The sequence below is a fragment of the Carcharodon carcharias genome, chromosome 5 (assembly GCF_017639515.1).
Source record: "Carcharodon carcharias isolate sCarCar2 chromosome 5, sCarCar2.pri, whole genome shotgun sequence".
NCBI lineage: Eukaryota > Metazoa > Chordata > Chondrichthyes > Lamniformes > Lamnidae > Carcharodon > Carcharodon carcharias.
In genome coordinates, this window is record NC_054471.1 from 35,966,230 (window position 1) to 35,985,754 (window position 19,525).

Consider the following 19,525-nt stretch of genomic DNA (forward strand, 5'->3'; position numbering starts at 1 on the left):
TGGTCTGGCCTACATGTGACTCCACACCCACAGCAATATGGTTGACTCTTAACTGCCCTCTGAAATGGTGTGGCAAGCCATTCTGTTTAAGGGAAATTAAGAATGGGCAACAAATGCTGGCCTTGCCAGCAATGCCCACATCTGATTTTGTCTTTTTCTTCCCTTTTTCAGATATATTGAAAAAGTTTAATCCAAATATCCGTGGCTTTTCCACCGGAACAGGAGAACAGAATAGTAAATTCAACGTGGCTGTCCCAGGTTCGAAGGCCAAGTGAGTACACATTGGGTGGTTTCAACTTCGGCCCATAATGGGGGTTAAGCAAGTGATGCGCTCACCACATTTGCCCAAAGCCACAGTTGAAGGATGAGCCATTTTAAGCTCTCGCCTCGTTCAGCAACAATCTGCAGCATCTGCTCAAGGGCCGACAGCTGGTCAATGCCCAGTCCCACTTGATCCAACATGTACATTAAAATTGGGGTTCAAGATTCCACCGCGCCCCCCCGCCCCCCCCGCCCCCCCACCGAACAGAAGGAGGCCAAGGGCTTTTCTTTGCTGTTCTTGCCACAGGCCTGGACTCCAGACAAGCTCCAAATCTGCTCTTCAGCAGAGGTTCGTATTCCTCCTTTCATTTGACGAACCAGCCAAGAGATTTGAGAACACGCAACCTCGGAGTCTGCCATCTATAGCCACACTCTCCCCTTCACCTCTGGCTTTGTTTGGAACAGCCAGGGCTCCAACCTTTCGCGGTCCATTTAAAACTGCCGAGCGAGGCTAGAATGTAGCGTATCCATCCCCCGCCCTAATTTTCAGCTCTTTCACTGAATTCCTGCCAGTGATACAGTGTGAGTGCTATCAAAGGGTCATGGAGTTGAAACAACAACTCGTATTTGTAAAGCACCTTCAATGTAGTAAAACGTCCCAAGGTGATTCATAGGGAGAGTTATCGAGAAAAGTTTGAAACCAACTCGCAGAAGGGGATATTAGGACCAAAAGATTGGTTACAGAGGCACATTTTAAGCACAGTCTTAAACGAGGAAAGTGAAGTAGAGAGATTGAGAGGTGTAGGGAGGTCATTCCAGAGCTTAAGTCCTGACAGATGAAGGCACAGCCATAAATAGTGGAGCGATTAAAATCAGGGATGCGTAAAAGAGCAGAATTAAATCAGCTCGGGTTTTTCAGAGGGTTGTGGGGCTGGAGGACATACAGAGATAGAGAGGGTCAAGTCCATAAAGGGATTTGAAAACGAGAATGAGAATTTTTAAATCAATATTTAAATTTATAATTTAAAATTCCAGCCTTGATATTCCTTGCTATAGCAGACATCAACCTGACTAGCTGACCCAGAATATAAATTGAAAAGTGATGCATTTTAAAATGGTGATTTTACAACATTTTTCCCCTTTCTGCAGCAATATGCCTAAACAGGCTCAGACCCTGATTCAGCTCATGAAGAACAGTTCAGTAAGTGTTCTCTTGTGAGATATAGGAATGTGCTTTCTCCTGTACAGTGCTGCCACCTAGAGGACTGCAGACTGATCACAATAGCAATAGCATCCACCCTCATGCCTTCTCCTCCATCCCAGAAACATGATAGGGTCCCCCTTGTCCTCACTTATCACCCCACCAGCCTCCACATTCAAAGGATCATCCTCCGCCATTTCCGCCAACTCCAGCATGATGCCACCACCAAACACATCTTCCCTTCACCCACACTGGCGGCATTCCGTAGGGATGGTTCCCTCCGGGACACCCTGGTCCATTCCTCCATCACCCCCTACTCCTCAACCCCCACCTATGGCACCTCCCCATGCCCACGCAAAAGATGCAACACCTGCCCCTTCACTTCCTCTCTCCTCACCGTCCAAGGGCCCAAACACTCCTTTCAAGTGAAGCAGCATTTCACTTGTATTTCCCCCAACTTAGTCTACTGCATTCGTTGCTCCCAATGCGGTATCCTCTATGTTGGAGAGACCAAATGTAAACTGGGCGACCGCTTTGCAGAACACCTGCGGTCTGTCCGCAAGAATGACCCAAACCTCCCTGTCACTTGCCATTTTAACACTCCACCCTGCTCTCTTGCCCACATGTCTGTCCTTGGCTTGCTGCATTGTTCCAGTGAAGCCCAACGCAAACTGGAGGAAAAGCACCTCATCTTCCGACTAGGCACTTTACAGCCTTCCAGACTGAATATTGAATTCAACAACTTTAGATCTTGAACTCCCTCCTCCATCCCCACCCCCTTTCTGTTTCTTCCCCCTTCCTTTTGTTTTTTCCAATAATTTATATAGATTTTTCTTTTCCCACCTATTTCCATTATTTTTAAATCTTTTATGCCCTGCTAGTCTTTCCACCCCACCCCCACTAGAGCTACCTTGAGTGCCCTACCATCCATTCTTAATTAGCACATTCATTTAGATAATATCACTACCTTCAACACCTCTGTGTTCTTTTGTTCTTTTGTCTGTGACATCTTTTGATTATCTGCTCCTATCACTGCTTGCTTGTCCCTACAACTACACAATCCCCCAACTCCACCCCCCCCCACAAATTCATCCCCCCCCCCACCCCACCCACACCACCTTAAACCAGCTTATATTTCACCCCTCTCCTTATATTCGCTCAGTTCTGTGGAAGGGTCATGAGGACTTGAAACGTCAACTCTTTTCTTCTCCGCCGATGCTGCCAGACCTGCTGAGTTTTTCCAGGTAATTCTGTTTTTGTTTACAATAGCAAACAATGTTATCTCAAGGAGTGTCTGAGAAGGGCTGTAACACTGGGATGACAACCACAGTCAACCCACTTTAAGTTTCCCTAATCCAAAATGTTACCCAATATGAACCAATTCAGGTTTGGATGTCTGTTCTGAATTCTTCTGGTTTCTAATGCTCAGAAACTGCTGACATGCCCCACTTTTAGAAATATAGCACAGAAGGATGCCATTTGGCCCATCTTATCTGTACCAACTCAGAGAAAGAGCTATCCAATTAGTCCTGCACACCTACCCTTTCCCCATAGCTCTGAATTTTTTATTATTTACCAAGTTCTCTTTTGAAAGTAATTTTTGAACACTTCCCTGAATCTGTGGCCCTTGTATGGACATTCACTGAGGACTGAACTCACCAAGACTCCTTAGACATCACCTTCCAAACCCATGACCACTATCATTTAGAAGGACAAGGGCAGCAGACACATAGGAACACTATCACCTGGAAGTTCCCCTCCAAGGCATTCACCATCCTGACTTGGAAATATATCGTCGTTCCTTCACTGTCGCTGGGTCAAAATCCTGGAACTCCAACCCAAACAGCACGGTGGGTGTACCTGCACCACATGGACTGCAGTGGTTCAAGAATGCAGCTCACCACCACCTTCTCAAGGGTGATTAAGGATGGGCAATAACTGCTGGCGCAGCCAGTGACATCCACATCCAATGAGTGAATTTTCAAAAACTGGATCAAAGTACACTGTGACCCCAACACGATCCCCCGCCCTACCCCATTCCCACCTCCCCCTCCTCCCACCGGGTGAATAGGTCATTGACCGCCAGCTGGTGATGCTTGCATAAGAAGACTGGTCACGTGGGCTTGGATTTTTGCAAGATCACGCTGACTCTGGAGGCCTATAGAAACGGCAGGCGGGACCCGATTCACGGATTCCCGCCCCCATTCCTGTTTTCTGCAATTTTCACTGGCATGGGGTAAGGGTGGGGGCTCACTACCCACACCCTGCACTCCCATCCTGGCCGGTTCCATTGCAGGGGTAGGCATCTCATACCCCATTGCAATTTTTGTGGAGTCTGGTCAGTTCCTTGCAGATATCCATGGTTCATGGCTCCTCAGAGGCTTCGTGAGCCATCGTGTGGATTCGGGGACCTTTCGACAGGCAGGTTTAACAGGCCTTGCCCAGGTGCCCTCATATCCTCCATGCCAACACTCGCCCTCCCTCAAGCTGTCTAACCAGACCCCCTGCTGAGTTGCGGTGGAGGGATGTGTGAGGGGTGAGGGCTGGAGGGCCCAACAGGCTTTAGTACAACTGGACCCAAGTCCCAGAAAACTGAGGCGGGATCTAACCAGGCCTCCCCGGTGCTCATCTGCCTCTGTGGCCATCTCTGAACTGCCTCTGGAGGTGGCGGACTCAACTCCATTCCTCCCCTGTCACTACCTCCACCTCCACAGAACAAAAATTTGACGGGGCGACGGGAGGGGGTGGGGTGGTGGGGGAGGTGGTGGGGGTGGGGGGGGGAGAGCGGGTGGTGGTGGGGGAGGGGGGCGGTGGTGGGGGTCTGCCAGGACAGGAAGTTCCTGCCTCGACTTTCCTGCCTCAACCTTCCTGCTGCCACCATGAAAATCCAGGATGTTGTAAAAGGTAGGCCGGATTGCACCTGTAAAGAGACACCATTTTTGAGAGAAGAGAGAAAACAGTTGAAGAAGAAGAACTGTTTCCTTCTCTCCCGGTGGGAGAGAAAATGAACACTTCAATAAAAACTGTACTTTATTTTTCCATTTAGGAAATCAACTTCAAGCAGGACTGGAAAGTTATCACCCTTTTCATTGGAGCCAATGATCTCTGCGAGTACTGTATGGATAAGGTAGAGCTTTTTATTCACTTTTCGATTTTTATTCGGCATAATGACTGGTTTCAGTTTATATTTAAAACCATCCACGAGACAACTCTCCTTGCCGGAAGAGTTGTTTTTGGATTCATTTCTGGGTCAGACAAATGGAGCCTAGAGTACGGCCTGTAATTACTGAGGTTGACATGCAGCAGGATACTCGTGTTCACACGGCTCAGCGGTAATATCCCCAGCTCCGAGTCAGGAGGGTTGGCTTTAGGCCCCACTCCTGACAGCCCTGGTGAGTGTTGGTTTGAAATACAGGGTTGATGCCCAGTTGTGCCTGAAGGGTGTGGCTGCCTCTCCTCCCCTCTCCCACTGTATTGAATACATGGGGCTCTTACCCTTGTTTGCAGCCCCTCAAGAAGAAGACACTCCAAAGACCAAAACCATCAGGAAGACGATGGGAAACTTTCTCGGTTGGTGAGAGGCTCCAGAATCTCATGTGAGAGGCTCGAGTTTAGACCTTCCCACAGGACAGAACACAATGGACAGGCTTTGTTGACATCCCTAAGATCTCGGCAGCACCTTATGTACCATTTTCTGCTACACATCCATAGGCGTGGCGATGGTTTAATGGCTCCTGTGGGTAACTTGGGGTTGCGCGTTCTCTGTCTGTTGCTTTTTGCCATGTTTGTGTATCATGCATCTGTCTGATACGCAGCCGTTAACACGATAGTTAAATAAAACATATTAACATCTACATTAGAATAGCACAGACAGGAAATCATGCAAGCTGCTGGGTTCCTAGGACATGGAAAGAAACCCGCCACCATATATTTAAAAACTTTATCCTTATTGCTATTTATTTTTTTAAATTGGTCTTTTTCTGCTGGACAAAGAAAATTAAGATGGCTGCTACAAGTCACCTGATCACAGGGGTTGGCCCTCTGGGACATATCCCCACAAGTTTCAAGGGCAAAATAATTATTTTCTCAGTTTCTGGAATTTCACATTTCATTGTAAAGCCCCTTGTAATCAACAGAGGGAGAGGGGGTACAGAAAAACTGGCTCCCCCACCTTGAGCTATCACAAAGGAGGAGAATCGAACCTCGAGAAGCCAATCCCAAGTCATCTCTCTCCTAAAGAGGAACAATGGATCTTGGCCAGGAGCCAAACTAATTAATTGTAAAGCTGCAATTAGCCCTTATTAGGCTATGTCACAAGCCTCTGGCCTTTTGGGCAGTTTAATATTATATCTCTGGTCTTCACAGCCAGATTGCTTCTTAACATCAACTGAACAGGACTGCAGCAGCCAGGTTGGGTGAGCAATCTGAACTCCACAAAGCCTTGCTTGATTCTAAAAGTCCCTGATCAAGGTCTGTCGAGTGGTCAAAACACAAAAAAGACCATCGTGCAGCAGCATTGTTCATTTAAAGGATTTTCGTATTGCTTAACCAGCCAGAAACATATGGGGTGACATATTGGCATGAATAGAAGATTGGCTAGCTAACAGGAAACAGAGAGTAGGCATAAATGGGTCTTTCTCTGACTGTCAGGATGTAACAAGTAGTGTGACACAGGGGCTGGGGTCTCAACTGTTTACAGTTTATATAAATGACTTGGATGAAGGGACCAAAGGTGGGGTTGCTAAATTTTCTGATGACACAAGGATAGGTAGGAAAGTAAATCGTGAAGAAGACATAAAGAGGTTACAGAAGAATATAGATACGTTAGGTGAGAGGGAAAAGATCTGGCAAATGGAGTATAATGTGGGAAAATATGAAAATCTTACTTTTAGCAGGAAGAATAAAAAAGAAGCTTATTATGTAAATGGTGAGAGATTGTAGAGTTCTGAGATTCAGAGGGACCTGGGTGTCCTAGTGTATGAATCGCAAAAGGCTAGTATGCAGGTACAGCAGGTAATTAGGAAAGCTATTGTAAGGAATCTTATCGTTTATTGTGAGGGAAATTGATTACAGAAGTAGGGAGACTATGCTTCAGTTGTACAGGGCACTGGTGAGACCACATCTGGAGTTTTGTGTACAGCACTGGTCTCCTTATTTAAGAAAGGATGGAAATGCATTGGAAGCAGTTCAAAGAAGAGTAAAAGGCGACTTGATTGAAACATCCTGAGGGGTCTTGGCAGGGTGGATGTGGAAAGGATGTTTCCTCCTATAGGAGAATCCAGAACTAGGGGTTACTCTTTAAAAATAAGGGGTCACTCATTTAAGACGGAAAATTTTTTTCTCTCAGAGGGTCATGAGTCTTTGGAACTCTCTTTCTCAAAAGGCGGTGGAAGCAGAGTCTTTGAATATTTTTAAGGCAGAGCTAGATAGATTCTTGATTAACAGGGGGCATGAAAAGTTATTGGCGTTAGGCAGGAATGTGGAGTTCAGATTACAATCAGATCAGCCATGATCTTATTGACTGGTGGAGCAGGCTCGAGGGGCCCAGTGGCCTACTCCTGCTCCTAATTTGTATGTTCATAGAAACACAGCGGAATGGAACCCCACCACAAAGGAAACACCCTCTGGACTCTGACTTTTGACCCTGGGACTCACAAGAACTAATATTCATTTTACTGTGGTCTTTAAACTGCAAAGCTCCTTTTCTCTTTCCTCCTTTTACTGCGTGAATGTGCAGAGTGGGAAGTGGCAAACATTCCTTTTTTTGGGGTTTTGAATGTTTAAACAAACTAACCTTCTGAGTTAACCCTACTTCGATTTTGCTGTGGATTATTAGTACAATTAGATCACAAAACACGAGGGATTGGGAACACATGTCACCACTTAGTATTTTCAATAATTTAAAGGACCTTCTGCTTATGGACAGGTGGTAAGAGGAAGTCAGTTTGGTTGAACTGTCCCTCTCCTGTCCGTAACAAAACATATTGACAAACTAGAGCACAGAGGGAGTTAAACCCATTGGTACTCATTAGAGAGTAAAATTGTTACTCAATTCTGCTTTTCCAATGATTGAAAAGAAATCATCTCAAACTTGTCCTTTACATCATGCCATAGCAGCACATGCACATGTTTAAACATATTCCCTTGTAAAGCCTTGAGTCTTGCCTTTAGTAAGTTCTATTTTCTTCAATCTTGACCCTGTTGATAAATGGATAAAATAAAATCGCCCAAAACCATCACTTTATTATTCCTACTTGTATTTCCGCTCTGTCTGCAGGTTTCCTTTTCCTTTTCCTTCCCCACAATTTGAAGGTCTGTAATACACCCATAGCCAATGGAATAAACTCTTTTTACATTTGAGTTCCAACCGTTTTGAGTGCCTTTACCTTTCCTTTTCTGCATCAACCCTCTATTCAGTATGTATTCCCCCTTTTCCCATTAATGCCGCTCTGCTGCCTTTCTGACCTTATCTATTCCTCTTAAATATAACTGAAAATGTTCATTTTCCAATGTTCTCCTGTTTGTGGCCAGGTTTCTGTTAATGCTGTTAACACTAGATCTTTATGGAAAATAATTTCTAATGGTTCCCTCAGTTTATTTGCTTCATTCTGCTCGTTTTCCTATGATTTTTGTTTTTGTCTAAGCTCTTTGCTCCACTTCCGTGCCTCCCCTGTTTATAACTGGACCATTTGATTTAAGCCCCAAGAGGCTATCAGGATTGTGCAAATTTGTTGTTACTCTCACGTTATAAGTTGTTTTATATTTTCTCCTTACCTTTTTTTCGGAAATGCCCCACACTGTAACCTAGCTGTCAGCAGAGCAAATAATCAGCTCTAGACCTCCACCAATTTAATTTTCAAGAAAGAAAGGCTTGCATTTTTGTTGTGCCTTTCATGACCCCAGAATGTCCCAAAACACTTCATCACCAATGAAGTACATTTAAAATGTTGTTACTGTTGTGAGCTGTGAGTTGCTGTATTTCCTTCTGCTCTTTCCACCCACCATCTGTTGTTTAGGTGATGGGTTTTTTGTTGGACCTCGGTCTGTGGACCTGCTTTATTGCCCTCAAGCTTTGGTGGTGCTTCCAGTCCACGAAAGCCTTGTGCTTGTGATTTAATAGCTCCTGGATCTCCTGATTGTTCTCATCAAACCAGTCTTGATGTTTCCTGATGGAGAGACCACGAGCATCCTTGCACATGCTGATTTTGTGGATCTAAGGGCAGACCAGGTACTAAGGACATTCTGTGGTTCCTTTTCATTGAGCATTGCCAGCTTGCTTGTGAGGTGCTGTCTGAGTAGGTCTTTCTTCGCAGAGTCCTTGAGTCCATCAACATTGATTTTCTTGTGCAGCAGTTTTTTTTGGACTGGGCTGATGGAGATAGTAGTCCAGATTAAGCGATGGCCTGTCCAGCAGTGGTCAGCTCCTGTCATGGCACGGGTGATACAAACACCCTTGCCGTCCCTCGCTCAGACAATGACGTAGTCAAGCAGGTGCCAATGTTTGGAGCGAGGGCATTGCCATGATGTCTTGTGTTTGTCTCTCTGATGAAGAAGGGTGTTCATTCTGATCAGACTATGTTCTAGGCATTTTGTCAGAAGGAGAACTCCATTGGTGTTACCTTTCCCTACACCTTCGTTGCCAATCACACCTTTCCAAAAGTTTGTGGCCCTCCCAACTCTGGCATTGAAATCACTGAAGAGAATCAGCTTGTCTCCCTTTGGGATACTGGACAAAAGTGATCAAGGCTGGAGTAGAATTCCTCTTTGGCCTCATCTGTTGCTTCTAGGGTTGGGGCGTATGCGCTGATGACTGTGGTGTACTGTTTCCGGGCTAGGGTGAGCCGAAGGGACATGAGACATTTGTTTATCCCACAAGGGGTCTCACTAAGACAGTCAACAATTTGTCTTTTATGTTGAGGCCAATCCTGGGGAGTCACTGTTCTGCTTCTGATTTATCTTTCCAGAAGAAGGTGTATCCACCTCCTTGTCCCTTGAGTTGGCCTTCTCCTGCCCGCCGTGTCTCACTCAGACCAGCGATCTTGTAGCGCTGGAATTCCTGGGACACAATAGCAGTGCGACATTCTGGTCTCTCTCTGCTGGGGTTGTCCATGCGTGGATTCTTTTAACATGGGGTGGCCATTGCACAGCAGCTACCACAAACACACACACACACACACACACACACTGTTGTCCCAACCCCTCTATCCTGGGGGCCTGTAGTCCAGCTAGCTTGTGGGTCGAGTTCGAGGGGAAGAGAATCCGAGTCCGAACCTGCCCTACTGTGGCGCCATTCCCGCATGGGCTTCAGGATGATAGCAACTCACTCACTCATTCAACACTCAACCATCACTCGCTCACTCAACCCTCACTCACGCACTCAACCCTCATCCACTAACCCTCTGACGCATCCTGGCATTCCTGTTTGCTAGTGCAGTGTTGAGTCAGGCCCTGACTTCTCTGTAGCTTTATCCCGCATCTTTCCCACTTGCTCTGGCTCTCCCACATTTCTCCCCCATGATCTCCGCAGCTCTCCCCACACTTCTGGCTCTCTGTGCTTCTCCCAGCACTCGCTTCTTGCTCTCACCACTCTCCCCCGCTTCTCCCTGGCTCTGCCTACTCCAGTTGGCATGCGCTGGAAAGATGGCAGGTCTACAGACAAATGATGGCCGAGGTCCAACAAAAAACCCGTGACCTAAGTTACTGGTGGTAGGTGGAAAGAGTGCAGGAAATACAGCAACTCCTGGCAGCCACAACATGCATAGTTTCTTCAGTGCAGTCAAGACCGTTTACAGCCCAAGCACCCAAGGACCTATCGAACTGAGAGCTAAGAATGGAGTGACACTCATCAAGGACAGAGAGGCAGTCAGCACATGTTGGAAGGAGCACTTCAAGGATCTCCTCAACCGAGACTCAGTCCTTAACCTGAGTGCCTCAATCATATCCCACAGCAATGCTACCCCACCACCACCTCAGCACAATCTCAGCCTGATAACTAGGAACCAACAAGGCCGCCAGCACTGATGGAATCCCATTGAAATACTAAAATTCGGTGCAGAAGTACTCAACACGAATACATGCCCTCATCTCCCTCATCTGGAAGGAGGAGAGCACTCCAGGGGATCTACAAGACACTGTATTTGTGACCATCTTCAAAAAAGGAGGTAAAACTGACTACAATAACTATGGATGGGTATCTCTGCTGACCACCACAGGGAAGGTCATTGCAAGAGTCCCCAATCACCTTCTCCCCATGGCTGAAGAGCTCCTATGCAGATTCCGTCCATTGAGAGGCACAGTGGGCATGACCATCACAGCAAGATAAGTCCAAGAGGAATGCAGAGAGCAGCAGCAACCTCTAGTCATGGCCGCCTTTGACCTCACAAAGGCCTTTGGCTCTATCAATCGGGATAGACTGTGGAGCATCCTCCTCAAATTTTGCTGCCTAAAGAAATCTGCCACCATTGTGCCTGTTGCAGGATGGCATGCAAGCCATAATCCTTACCAACGGATCTGCCACTGACTCAATACGAGTGCAAATTTGAGTCAAACAGGGCTGCATCATTGCATAAATGCTCTTTTCCATCTTCCTCACTACAACACTCCATCCCATCTCCATGAGAATCCACGCCGGAGTGGAGCTACTCTTCAGGACAAGCAGGAAACTACTCAAACCTACGAAGCCTCCATTCCAGAACCAGGATCACCCAACCTCTGTCATCATACAGCAGCACGCTGACAATGCTTATGTATGCGCACACTCAGAAGTCGAACTCCAGACTATCAACACATTCACGGAGGCGTATGAAAAAATGGGCCTTAGGCTACACATCGGGAAGACAAAGGTCCTTTACCAGCCTGCTCCCGCTGCATACATTGACCCCAAACATCAAGATCCACAGCGAACCACTGGACAATGTTGATCATTTCTCATAACTTGGGAGCCTCCTCTCAGCAAGGGCAGACATCGACGATGAAACTCAACATCACTTTCAGTAAACCATCTGAGGAAAAGAATGTTTGATGCCAAATACTCCAAACCAGGCAAAAAGCTCACCGTCTACAGGGCTGCAGTGCTACCTGACCTCCTCTGTGCATCAGAGACATGGACAACATACAGCGGACACCTTAAATTCCTGGAGAAATATCACCAGTGATGCCTCAGCGAAATCCTGCAACTTCAAAGGCAGAACAGGCGTTCCAATATCAGTGTCCTCTCTCAGGCCAACATCCCCAGTATTGAGACACTGGTTATGGCTAATCAGCTATATTGGGTGGGCCACATCATCCATATGCCTGACACAAGACTCCCAAAACAAGCTCTCTACTCCAAGCTTCGTCACAGCAAGTGGTTACAAGGAGGGCAAAGGAAACGTTTCAGGGATGTCCAAAAGCCTTCCTGAAAAAAACGCACAATCCCCACCAATTTGTGGGAATCTCTTGCTTGAGATCGTCCAAAGTGGAGAAGTAGCATCTGTGAGGATGCCAATCATTTCAAATGTCTCCAACAGGCCCAGGTGGTGGCCAAGCACAAACAGAAAGACCATACCAAAATCCAATATCACACCCACCCACCTCATCAAACACTACCCGCCCCATCTGTGGCAGTGTGCGCGGATCCTGCATTGGACCCTTTTAGTCACCTCAGGACCCACAACGCCCGAGTGGGAGAAAGTATCCTTGGTCCAGAGTGACTACTTAAGAAGAAGAAGTAACACTGTTGTGATGTAGAAACACAGTAACCCATTTGCACTCACCAAAGTCCCACAGAAAGCAATCTGATAAATAATCAGGTAATTTTTTTTTAGCTGTTGGTTGAGGGATAAATATTGACCAGGATACTGGGGGGAACTCACCTGTTCTTCAAAATATTGCCATGGGTTCCTTAAGATTCCACCTGAGATGGGCGAAGGGGCCTCGGGATGTCCCAAGATGGCAGCTGGGGGTACACAAGAACTTCACAAGCGTTCCTTCTTTCCCAATGGAAAGATGGAATAGCTTATCTCTTCTTCCTTCTGTTCGAATATTTCAGATCACAGGTGAAGAAGGCCCTTCGAACCATTTGATGTCACCCTTCCAGAATATCAGCTCCCCATCATTCCCTTGTAGTATCTAATTTTTCTGAAGGAAGTCCAGGTCTCTATTCAAATTTACTGTTCAGAATTTTTTTTAAATTCATTCGCAGGATGTGGGCTTTGCTGGCTAGGCCAAAATTTATTGCCCATCCCTAATTGCCCTTGAGAAGGCGGTGGTGAGCTGCCTTCTTGAACCGCTGCAGTCCATATGGTGTAGTTACAGTGAAGGAACGGTGATATATTTCCGAGTCAGGATGGTGAGTGGCTTGGAGGGGAACTTCCAGGTGGTGGTGTTCCCATGTGTCTGCTATCCTTGTCCTTCTGGATGGTAGCAGTCATGAGTTTGGAAGGTGCTGTCAAAGGAGTCTTGATGAATTCCTGCAATGCCTCTTATAGATGGCACACATGGCTGACGCTGTGTGTTGGTGGTGGAGGGAGTGAATGTTTGTGGATGGGGTGCCAATCAAGTTGGTTGCTTTGCCCTGGATGGCATCAAGCTTTTTGAGTGTTGTTGGAGCTGCACTCATCCAGGCAAGTGGAGAATATTCCATTACTCTCCTGACTTGTGCCTTGTTGATGATAAACAGGCTTTGGGGAGTCAGGAGGTGAGTTACTTGCCGCAGGATTCCTAGTCTCTGTAGCAAGACCTAGATAATATTCAGCTTGGCTGTCAAGTAGCAAATGTCATTTGCACCACAGAAGTGCCAGGCAATGACCATCTCCAACAAGACAGAACCTAATCATCACATTCAATGGCATTACCATCTCTGATATTTGTAGACACAGGATTTTATGGCTAGACCAGTTCAGTTTCTGGTCAATGGTAACCCCCAGGATGATGATCGTGGGAGGTTTAGCAATGGTAATGCTATTGTATGTCAAGGGACGATGGTTAGATTCTCACTTTTTGGAAATGGTCATTGTCTGTCACTTGTGTGGCGCAATTGTTACTTGCCACTTGTCAGCCCAAGCCTGGGTATTGTCCAGGTCTTGCTACATTTGTACATGGACTGCTTCAGTATCTGCGGAGTCGTGAATGGTGCTGAACATTGTGCAATCATCAGTGAACATCTCCACTTCTGGCCTTATGATGGAAGGAAGATCATTGATGAAGCAGCTGAAGATGGTTGGGCCTCGGACACTACCCTGAGGAACTCCTGCAGTGAGGTCCTGGAGCTGAGATGATTGGCCTCCAAAAACCACAGCCATCTTCCTTTGTGCTAGGTATGACCCCAGCTAGCAGAGACTTTTCCCCCCGATTCCCATTGACTCCAGTTTTGCTAGGACTCCTTGATGCCACACTCGGTCAAAAGCTGCCTTTAAGTCAAAGGCAGCCACTCTCACCTCACTTATGGAGTTCAGCTCTATTGTCCATGTTTGAACCAAGGCTGTAATGAGTTCAGGAGCTGAGTGGCCCTAACGGAACCCAAATTGAGCCTCAGTTAGCAGGTTATTGCTAAACAAGTGCCACTTGATAGCACTGTTGATGGTCCCTTCCATCACTTTACTGATTGAGAGTAGACTGATGTGCTGTAATTGGCCAGGTTGGATTTGTCCTGCTTTTTATATACAGGACATATCTGGGCAATTTTCTATATTGCCAGGTATATGCCAGTGTTGTAGCTGTACTGGAACAGCTTGGTTAGGGGCACAGCAAGTTCTGGAGCACAAGTCTTCAGTACTATTGCCGGAATATTGTCAGGGCCCATAGCCTTTGCAGTATCCAGTGCCTTTCAGCCATTTCTTGATATCACATGGAGTGAATCAAATTGGGTGAAGACTGGTAACTGTGATGCTGGGGACCTCCGGAGGAGGCTGAGATGGATCATCCACTTGGTACTTCTGGCTGAAGATTGTAGCAAATGCTTCAAACTTATCTTTTGTACTGAAGTGCTGGACTCCCCCATCATTGAGGATGGGAATATTTGTGCAGTCTCCTCCACCAGTGAGTTGTTTAATTATCCCCCTCCATTCAAGACTGGATGTGACAGCGCTGCAGTGCTTAGGTCTGATCCATTGGTTGTGGAATCGCTTAATTCTGTCTATCGCTTGCTGCCTATGTTTGGTGCGCAAGTATTCCTGTGTTGTAGCTTCACCAGGTTGCCACCTCATTTTTAGGCATGCCTAGTGCTGCTCCTGGCATGTCTTCCTGCACTCTTCATTGAACCAGAGTTGATTCTCTGGCTTGGTGGTGATGGTAGAGTGGGGTATATGTCGGCCATGAGGTTACAGGTTGTGTTTGAGTACAATTCTGCTGCTGCTGATGGCCCTCAGCGCCTCATGGTTGCCCAGTCTTGAATTGCTGAACCTGTTTGAATTAGCATGGTGGTGGTAACACAACATGATGGAGGTTGTCCTCAGTGTGAAGATGGGACTTCATCTCCACAAGGACTGTGCGGTGCTCACTCCTACCGATGCTGTCATGGACAGATGCATCAGCGGCAGGCAGATTGGTGAGGATGAGTTCAAGTATGTTTTTCCCTCTTGTTGGTTCCCTCACCATCTGCTGCAGACCCAGTCTAGCAAATATGTCCTTTAAGGATTTGGCCAGCTCAGTCAGTAGTGGTGCTTCCAAACCACTCTTGGTGATGCACATTGAAGTCCCCCACCCAGAGTACATTCTGCACCCTTGCCACCCACAGTGCTTTCTCCAAGTGGTGTTTAACATGGAGGAGTACTGATTCATCAGCTGAGCTGGCAGGGGTTGGGGTGTGGCAGTATATGGTAATCGACAGGAGGTTTCCTTGCCCATGTTTGACCTGATGCCATGAACCTCATGTGATCCAGACTCGATGTTGAGGACTCCCAAGATAACTCCCTTCCAACTATATACCACTGTGCTGCCACCTGCAGGTGAGACAGGACATGCCCACGGATGGTGATGGTGGTGTCTAGGACATTGTAAGGTATGATTCCATGACTGTCAGGCTGTTGCTTGACTAGTCTGTGAGACAGATCTCCCAATTTTGGCACAAGCCCCCAGATGTTAGTAAGGAGGTCGACAGGGCCATTGTTGTTTCTCGTGGTCGGTGCCATCATTTGATACAGCGGAGTGGCTTGCTAGGCCATTTCAGAGGGCAGTTAAGAGTTGGGTCTGGACCAGGTAAGGATGGCAGATTTCCTTCTCTAAAGGACATTAGTGAAGCAAAGGGGTTTTTACGATGGTCATCATTAAACTTATTCCAGATTTTTATTGGATTCAAATTTCACCATTTGCTGTGGTGGGATTCAAACCCAGATCCCCAGAGCATTACCCTGGGTCTCTGATTCCTAGTCCAGTGACAATGCCACCTCCTCCCATTGGCATGAACTCTTATTGCAAAGCTGTTTTGAATTTGACTATTACTTGACCTTTTGAAGTGCAAATGGGCTCATAACTAATAGCATTTAATGTACAGTTACAGCATTTAATGTACAGTTACAAGGTACCTGTAACTTCTAAAACCACATCATTGTTAAAGAAACCTTTTGTGAGGAACTGACCTATTAATTGGCTTTCCTGAAACAGGTATACAAACCACATGCTTCTTCATATAGGACTCTTCTCACTCAAAAGATGGAGAGAGGTGGGAGGGAGAAGTTGAATGAAATTCCTACCCTTTAAGCGAAAATGTTAACATGAGCAAAATAAAAATCAGGGCTCCCTGTCAACCTTTTCAGTACGCTTATCGATCAGAGAAATTTCAATCCCTAGTGACAAAAGAAAAGAATTAAACCTGATGCAAATGTAATGAGGAAAAGATGTCTCTCAAAAATTGATCCCAGTGATGGTTAAAAGGAAATATTATAATAATATCACCAAAAACATGGAGAGTTGATATTGGGTGCTAGGATGTAGAAATATACCAAGCCTGGGTGGAAAAGCTACAGCTCCAGCTCCAGACAGTGGGAAAGGATTGTGAATGGAGTTTGAAATGGTATTTTCCATGAATCTTCGCTTTGTATCTATATATATCAAAATTGGCATTATGAAGCACAATTATAACGAACAGCTTCCATGAACTCAATTCAATCTGCTTTACCTTTACTTCATGCCTGTCCTGGATATGATTTCTTAGTGTGACATTTCTTAAACTGCGCTGAAATGACATTCAGGTTTACAGTGGAACCTAATTAGCCCTCTCCTGATTATCTGCAAACAATATTCATTGAAGCCAGGGTAATTTTGCATAAATCAGCTAAGCTGCAATTGAATGTTTTTAATCGAACTTTTAGCGATCCTTGGTTATTGATTCAGCAGGGTAAACACAGCCTACACGTCTAATTCAAAGTTGACCAATTAAGAAAAATATTGAATTATTCACAGAAAGCTACAGCGCAAAAGAAGGCCTGCCTGTGCTGCCCCTTTGAAAGACTAATCATGTTTCATCCCACAGCCCTGCTTTTTGTCTGCAACCCTTTAAGTTACTCATCCTCAAGTGCTTGCAGAACACCTCCTAAAGTTACTTATGGTATCAGCTTCCATCACCTTTTCAAATAGAACATGCCCATCGTGGCAACTCTCTTGAGTGAAAATTTTCCCCTCATTAATTCAATTATCCTTTTGCACAAAATCAACTTTGGGATTAAGTATATTGTAACCTATAGCATCAGCTTTGATTAAGTGATAACCCTCGTGTCTCTGCATCAGGAGATTACGGCCGGAATTTTTCAGCCCCTCATGCCGGCCGGATCTTCCCATCCTGCTGATGTGAACGACTATTTCAATGGCTCACCAGCTCTGCCACGGGTAAACCTGCCATGTTGGGGGGGTGGGGGAACGGACTGGAAAATTCCAGCCTATGGGTTTAAACTCCATTCTAGGAATTGGGTGCATGATTTAGACTTGATATTTCAGTGCGGTATTGAGGGGGTGCTACATCGTTGAAAGTTCTGTCTTTTGAATGAGGCCCGACTCCTTTCTCAGGTGGATGTGAAAGAACTGGCAGTGCTACTTGATAAAGTCCCATTATGAAAACCCAACCAGGATTGGTTAAAATATGGGTAAAACAGATTTCTCTTGGTCTCTCAACCAACAGCGTTAAAGATAAATTATGTGGAGTGAAACAGAGTTAATGTTGTGAGTCCAATATGACTCTTCTTCGGAAGAAGAGCGATATTGGACCCAAAACATTAACTCTGTTTCTCTCTCCACAGATGCTGCCAGACCTGCTCAGTTTTTCCAGCAATCTCTGTTTTTATTTCAGATTTCCTCAGCATCCGCAGTATTTTGCTTTTATTAAAATAAATTAACTGGCCACTCATCTCTTTTGTGTCTATGGGACTTTGCTAGGCACAAATCACCTGCCACATTCACCCACAGAATAATAGGGACCACAATTCAAAAGTAATTAATTAGCTGTGAAATGCTTTGGGATGTCCTAAGAATGTGAGCAGCACTATATAAATGCAAATGCTTTCTTTCCATAATTTGGAAGTGTGTTATCTGCTAGAAATTAGTATCCATGCAATTCTATACTTAGCTTTAGGTGACGAGAACTGCAGGAATGGGACCTCAAAGCTGGAGCTGACAGGCTTTTTATCTGAAATATTTCGCTTTGAAGGCAGAAGAACAAATGGGGAAATTTTCATCCTCAGTAACCTCCAGTACAGAGCTTCGCATGCTGAGAGCGTGCATAGAGGGCATAGTGTGCCCTTTCCTTGAAGAATGACAACTAAAAGCTAAGCAAACCTATTCAAAACACAACTGTTGAACTTTCAAAGTACAAATCAGCTTTCAATCAGGTTTCAGTTTTCAGCTCTCAGTTAAGCACTTTACAGCCTTCCGGACTTCACATTGAGTTCAAAAACCTCAGACCACGAACTGTCTCCTCTATCTTCCCCTCAATTTTAATCCCATTGATTTATCTCTTTTTTAATCCCTTTTTCCACCCTTTTTCCCCAACCACCGTCCCTCGCCCCACCCCCTCACCCTCACCACCCCTCCACAAAAGGGTGATCTGTAACTTGTTCCATGTTGTTCTTTCACAGAGTGCTTACCCTTGTTCTGCTATTCACACATTCTGCTTTCTTACCTTTATGCCATACTTCAGTACTTACCACCACCATTAACACTCCCTTTGCCTTGTGTCCTTGACATCTTTGTCAATCCCACTTTAGCCCCCAACTATCACTGACCTCTCCAGCTTCACCTGCTCCACCCCCTTAAACGGTATTAATTCCATCACATTTCTACTTCTCTTTAGCTCTGAAGAAGGGTCATAAGGACTCGAACCATTAACTCTGTTGTCTCTCCACAGATGCTGTCAGACCTGCTGAGTTTTGCCAGCACTTTCTGTTTTGTTCCAGCTTTCAGTCAAATTTGATAAAAGACACATGTTTGTGCCAGTTTGATTCCCGGGTCCAGATTTATTCTCATCTTCGTGACAGGAAAGAGGCAGTAATTCCTTTCTTTTATCTCTTGCAGGAAACGTATTCTGCAGATAATTACGTGAAGCATATTGAGGAGGCATTGGATATGCTGCACAAACAGGTAAACATTGGGATGAGATTTGACCAAAGATCTTTGCTGCTCTAAAGGAGCCACATATGTGAAGAAATGGACTGAATTAACCCTGTCTCTGATATTTCCCCCGCTGAACACCTATAGGCAGAGTGGAAATCATAGCATATACCCTGCCAATTTATTGGCATAGGATGCCAATGTGCTATGGCGTTGTGCCGCTGGTTAACCTTTACCTGAAAGGCAAATATAGGGCCATAACTCCCTCGGAGTGGCAATCAGCGTCAGATTGCCACGCCATGCCTACTCATCTATACCAAGTTTCTTCCGTGCCTGTCTTGCCCGACCTTCCAACTCAGGCCAGGGTGAGATCCAGGCAGCGCAGCTGTCTCTGAAGTCCAGCGTCGAGGTCCAGCACAGTCGAATTGGAGCAGAACATGCCCCCTTTTCAAAATCGTGGAACTCCCTCCCTAACAGTACTGTGAGTGTACCTACACCACATGGACTGCAGCAGCTCAAGAAGGCAGCTCACCGCCAACTTGTCAAGAG

At 45.8% G+C, this 19,525-nt stretch overlaps 1 long non-coding RNA gene across 1 annotated transcript; it reads left to right on the forward strand.

The window, feature by feature from the left end:
- The first annotated feature begins 1,433 nt into the window (after positions 1–1,433).
- Positions 1,434–18,981, forward strand: LOC121277938. The gene is made up of 3 exons (XR_005943008.1): positions 1,434–1,462; positions 4,509–4,589; positions 18,941–18,981. It is a non-coding gene; the product is annotated as an uncharacterized LOC121277938 (long non-coding RNA).
- Positions 18,982–19,525: the final 544 nt, after the last annotated feature.